The sequence below is a fragment of the Netta rufina genome, assembly GCF_964035555.1.
Source record: "Netta rufina genome assembly, chromosome: 7".
Lineage (NCBI taxonomy): Eukaryota > Metazoa > Chordata > Aves > Anseriformes > Anatidae > Netta > Netta rufina.
Genome location: NC_140130.1, coordinates 26,642,133 through 26,647,941, shown reverse-complemented (window position 1 = coordinate 26,647,941; position 5,809 = coordinate 26,642,133).

Below are 5,809 nucleotides of genomic sequence, written 5' to 3'. Positions count from 1 at the left end.
AAGGGAATAGGTAAATGGTAAATGGTGAAAAGAGATCCTGTTCTTCAATGGTGCATTGCAAAAAAAAAAAAAAAAGAAAAAGAAAAAGAAATTCAAACATGCCAACCAAACTTTGTTTTGGAGGGGAGTTGGGGAGGATGGCTTAAAGTGTTTGAAATGTTTTCTGAAGGAAATGTAACTGAATTTTGTTGTGACAGCGTCTTGCTCTGAACTTTTTTTTCAATGCACTTTGCCTTGACTGAATCTTGTTCTATTCTGATATAGCCTAGGTGTTAATAAAATGGCCAAGAGATTTTTCATGTGATATTAAATAATGTTTCAGCTAATTCCTTCCTTTTTTATTTGTGCTTTTCAAATGAAACCTTGAAGAAAAGAAAACCTTGATTCTGCTATTTTTCTCTATTCAATGAAAAATATTATTATTAAAGTATTATTATCCAGCTCTGCAGATTCAGGAATTCCCCATGCACCTACACACAAACACACATGACAAGATAGGAACTTCGGTGTTTTAATAAAACATTTGCCTCTGTTTCTTGCATTTGAGCACACATTCAGATTTTTCAAGAAAAAAATAAATATGGAGAAAGTGTTCATTAGCAAGCAGTGTGATGTAAGATGGGTGGATTTGGGGAGGGAAATAGTGCTGAAGAGGTACGTAAATCTTGCAGATATTTCAGAGAGTTTGGCTTTAGCTTAGCTTTAATGGTGTCATGAGCTCTAGTGGCTTGATTTCATGCTAAATGAGTCCAGCTCACATGCTCGAAGAGTAAGTGGTGATGCAAATCAAAATGCAGTAAGTTGGGCTGATGAGTAGGTTCACTGTGTATTAACAAATTGCAGCAGATGCAGTATTAGATACTGCCTTCTGGGAACAGACAGCTCCTTTTCCATCTGTGGATACTTACTCCTGCATTTCACTGCTTTAAAACTTTCTCCATTGCAAATTTTGACCTTTTGACCTCCCAGTTATACAGAGCTTGGCTGTAATGGATGTCCCCATCATGCTTTCATGATGATCTTCAATTTTTCACAGACAAAAAAAAAACAAACACCATTTTTAGTTATTAATAGCAACTGTTTACTGTGCAATGATAATTGCGATGTGAATTACTATGTAAGAAGAAATATTCATTATTGTAATTGTTTAGAAAATTTGTAGCATGATGGAAGCTTTTGTTAAATTAGCTTGAAGACAACTTTAGAGACTTTCATCTTGCTATTTTAAATCTAAATAAGTGTAATTTCAAGATCTGAGAGACCAAAAACCATACTGTTAAATTTCAGAAACATAAATTGTTTTGTCACGTTATTAGTGAAACTGACAATTTGACAGTTTTTTTTTTTTTTGTAGATGCAGACATGACATGTACATACTTAAGTGGTTTTACTCTGCAGGAAGTAGATTAATTCACTCTTTTTAGTCCCACAAACTGTCCATCTTGGGGAGATGGTTTATTAAATTTACCTGAACATGAAATTAAAATGTGATTGATGTCTTCCTATTTGATGTATGTATAACTTTGTGATGTTAGTGAGAGCTCTGTATTTTGAACAATATGTACAAAGGAAATTCAGTTGCAATTAAATAGACAATGAAGAAGCAGTTGATATGCTAGGTATTTCATGACTGGTTAGCTCTTGTAAAGTCTCAGAAATGGTAATTAACCTGTGAGGATCTGAGATCTCTAGCTAATGAAATTGAACTGTCCTTGGGGAGAGTAAAAGAGAACTTGTCTTTGGAGGGCAGTTTCTGAAGACGTTGACCTTCTGTCAGTTCTTCAGTGACATCTCTTCATATTTACAGAACTGCCGTATGCCTTTATGACCCCAAATGTCAGCTAGAAGCAATTTTTTTATTGGAGCTGAACAGAACCCTCTAATTTTATGGGATATTGGCAATAGTAGCCTGATAATTTCAAGAAACAAGGCCAAAGATAGGGTAGTAAAGTTCAGCTCTGCTGAACTTAAAACTGATGCTGCAGGTACACCCTGGAACGAATTCTTATTTCAGTACTTAAACTTGTCCCCTTCATTTCCTTGATGGCTGAGAAGAGATTGTATGTCACTACTCAGTTGTATTGAGGATATTTACAAATTAATGTATTCTAGATAAATCTTGTAGGAAAAGGGTTTAAATTTCAATGTAAATGACAGAAATGAAGGAATTAATGGCTTGCATAACTTTTTAAAATAGTTAATGCAAAAACTTCCTGCAATACAATCTTCTGCCTGGAAATTAACATGCTGAAATCCAAGACAATTTAAAATGATAGTTCCCATAGCTACTGTAACTCATCTAGCAATCCAGTTAGGCAGTTCTTGATAAAAGTTCATCTGTCTGTGTCTAATTCAGAGTTTTGGAGATGGACCTGCTAAATTCCTCAGAGGGATAAAAACACAGTTTTGGTCAGCAGGGATATTAGTTGCTAATCCTCTCCTTCAGTAAACACTACTGTGACTCGGCTATTCCATCATACCCTGAACACATAATAGAACAAACAAACAAAACTTCTTTTCACTTCTGAGAAAGGAATAAGAAGAATAAGGAATCTCGTTGGATGGAGGGGATGTGGGGAGGGACCCAGAGATGCAGTGGAGATTTACGTGCTGCAAATAATGGACACACCAGTGAAGATCCTCTTCTAGTCTGCCTTCTGCAAACCACAAACTTTCTTTCTCTTGGGCAAGCTGATAACACATCATTCAAAACCTAACTAAATGCAGCAGTGCTCAAAAAAAAAAAAAAAATAGAATTAACCCTTAGATCTGTGGGCTTTCAGCAAAAGCATCTTCTAGGTCCTTGGAGACAAAATAAATCTTACTGTCCTGATGACAGTGTCTGAAAGTGAAATTTGGTGATCTAGATAGTTTGGGGAAAATCGAATCTTGTATATTTGACAGCATAATTATTATGCTCTGCCAGATTTATACAGCTCTTTCATAAGAAACACTTAATACTTCATACGGATATTACTTTTCCCATCAAATATCACTTTAGAAAAAGTTAATAATGTAGGAACTTTTATATTAAAAAATGGCTAATTCAACAGGCACGTGTGATACCATCATCAGGCATTGTATGAAGGGCATTAAAACTTTCCCTTTTGATTTGAAATAAGTCTGTTGTTTTTGCCTAACTCTCCCAAACTTGATGATCTTTGATCTTGAGCAGCAGTTTACAGCTACCCTACAGAGGATAGATGGATACTCCCTTCAGTATCGTTTTGGCATTAGACTGATGTACAGTTTAATCTCTTTGCATTTCTCTTTCCTCTCTGTTTCTGATCTCATTAGAAAAAAATGTATTTTGTTTTTGTTCTCCTATTCAACTTTTAATTTTTGGGTCTTCAGGCACAGAAAAATCACCTGCAAGTTATACTATATAGATGTACTGTCAGTACATCTATCAATTGGAGAAATAATAAAATTAACCTCTGATAAAGTTCATATAAACTGGAAAGAAGTGTGGGTTTAAGTGTGAATTTGAAAAAAAATTCTTTCTTCTGAGGTAGAGCATTTTCCTGATTTAAAAGAAACAATTCAGGATACTTAGTATGAAATAGAAAATTTCTGATAGAAAAAAAATAAATAATTCCTCTAAGATATAATCAATTTGATTTTTTTTTTCCCATTTATAAATATATGTTGGGTACAACCCAGGACAGCACTGTATCCTCAGAAGAAACAGGTATATATTAAGATGTATATATTTTACTATGCATACATACACATACATTTACTTAAGCCTATATTTATATGTGCATAATGTATATATATGTACATAAGCTTCTTTTTCCTTAATTTCCCAGTCACCCTGAACAACAACAAAAACAACAAAAAAAAGTTGTGAAAACTGGTTGTTGTGGGACCTGATTTGGAGGGAATAAATAACCAATGAGTAATGTTTTAGGGCATTACTTAGGCTCAAATCTCAAACTGTGAATTCAGAGGGAAATCTGGAGAACTGTGAGTAAATAAGAGACTGTTTCTGAAGTGCCTTCCATGGGAGCTTAAATATTTCATTCTTGACATTGCAAATGCTCTTACTCCATCAGGGACACCATTGCCAAGTTATCCGCATTGATTCTCAAGGAAAAACAGTATAACACCGCTTCACTTTTAATTAATCTATGTAAGAGAACAACAGCCCACTGCAGCACGTTAAGTGAAATTAAGGGATGTGTGTAGCTTCTTTCTACAGAAGTTCCTTAGACAACTATCAGTCTGCGTCTTCTGCTTGGCAGAGGAGATGACAGATAATGCAATGCAGAAACTATACAGTTGTCTAGCTCAAGCTGAATGCCACCAATAGCCAAATGGACAAATTTGAACAGTGGGAGAGGAAGGTTGTTGTTAATTGTTGCTGCTGTTGAAAATCTGTGTGCTTTGTGTGACAGATTCATTCTTCTGCATGCTTGTCTTTGAATATCAGGAGGAGGTGATGTAAATCATACTTCATACATAATGTAGCTGTGGAAATTAGGAGTTTTTGGTGTACAGTACTTCAAGATGCATTTAAAGGTGTTTCTCGCCATTTACTACATAGGAAGTTCAGGCACTTACTTTTAAAGGATTACCTTGCTTGGCACTTAAAATTATGTATGGCTTCAATTTTGCTGTGCTTTTTTAGGATTCATCAGTTGGTGCAATAAAGGGGTACAATACTCAAAATTTGTAGGGTAATGAATCAGCTTTCTGGAGATAGTTCTCTTGCATCAGAAGTAGGAAATAATTTAAAGCAAGAATCTTACCTGCCTGTGGCAGATGAGGTGACTTTCCCACTTCTGTTTGCAGTTAGCACAGAAAGCAGCATGGAAATCTACCTGCTATATGTAATGTAGATCTATATTCTCTGGAAAACCTAACTTCAAGTGAAGCGGAACTCAAGGAAACAGACGTTGCCAGCTCACAAGAGCAGGATTTACCATTACAGCTAAGTGCATACTTGCAGGTTCTTACATATAAAGAATGAGAGACAAGTCTGGCTTCAGAATATACCAACCACCTGCCCAATCCACAGTCACCACCACTGTTTTGTATCTTTCAAGTACTGGTGACATGCTGCATCTTTCATCATATTACACTACATTTCTCAATATATTGCTTTATACCAATTAGAAGTGCAATAGCTGCATTCACCCAAAAGTATCTAGGTAAACATAACATGTGACTCATTAGAGAAACTCTCTTGCTTGAAATAGGAATTGAGGAAGATGACATTGAACTTGGTACTCCTTTAAAGAGACGGGGTCATTAAATACATAGATTTGCTTCAGATAACAGAAGAAAAAAAATGTTCTTCCAGAGTTATGAGAAACATCTACCAAGAGACTAAGCAGCATATACACCCTTGAAAGTTGTGGTCAGGCAAGTTTCTTATAGTTATTTGTCCAGCACAGAGAGCATTCAGTTACCTTAATCTTCAAGGACTGAGGAGGATGACTGTCAAGATGCTGAGGAAAACTGCAGACTGGATTGAGCCCCTACTTCTACCTTCTGCCTTGACTAGACAAAAAACTGTTGTTACTAAGAGTCAGAGACTTTAAGTGCTGACACCAATAATCAGTGTTTGCCACTGAATCCTAACCTGGAATACATATTTACTACGTATTGTCTTGCTTTGTCAGACCAAGGGTTAAATCTAAATCAGTGATAATGAAAACATTTCTATGAATATGCAATCTTTATTTCTATGCTGATAGTTCTTTTAATATTCTGTTATGATTAATTGAAATGCATGTCTAACATTTGCTACATGTCTGGTCTAAACATTTAATTCTTTTCCTTTGTATCTGGTTTTGGATCG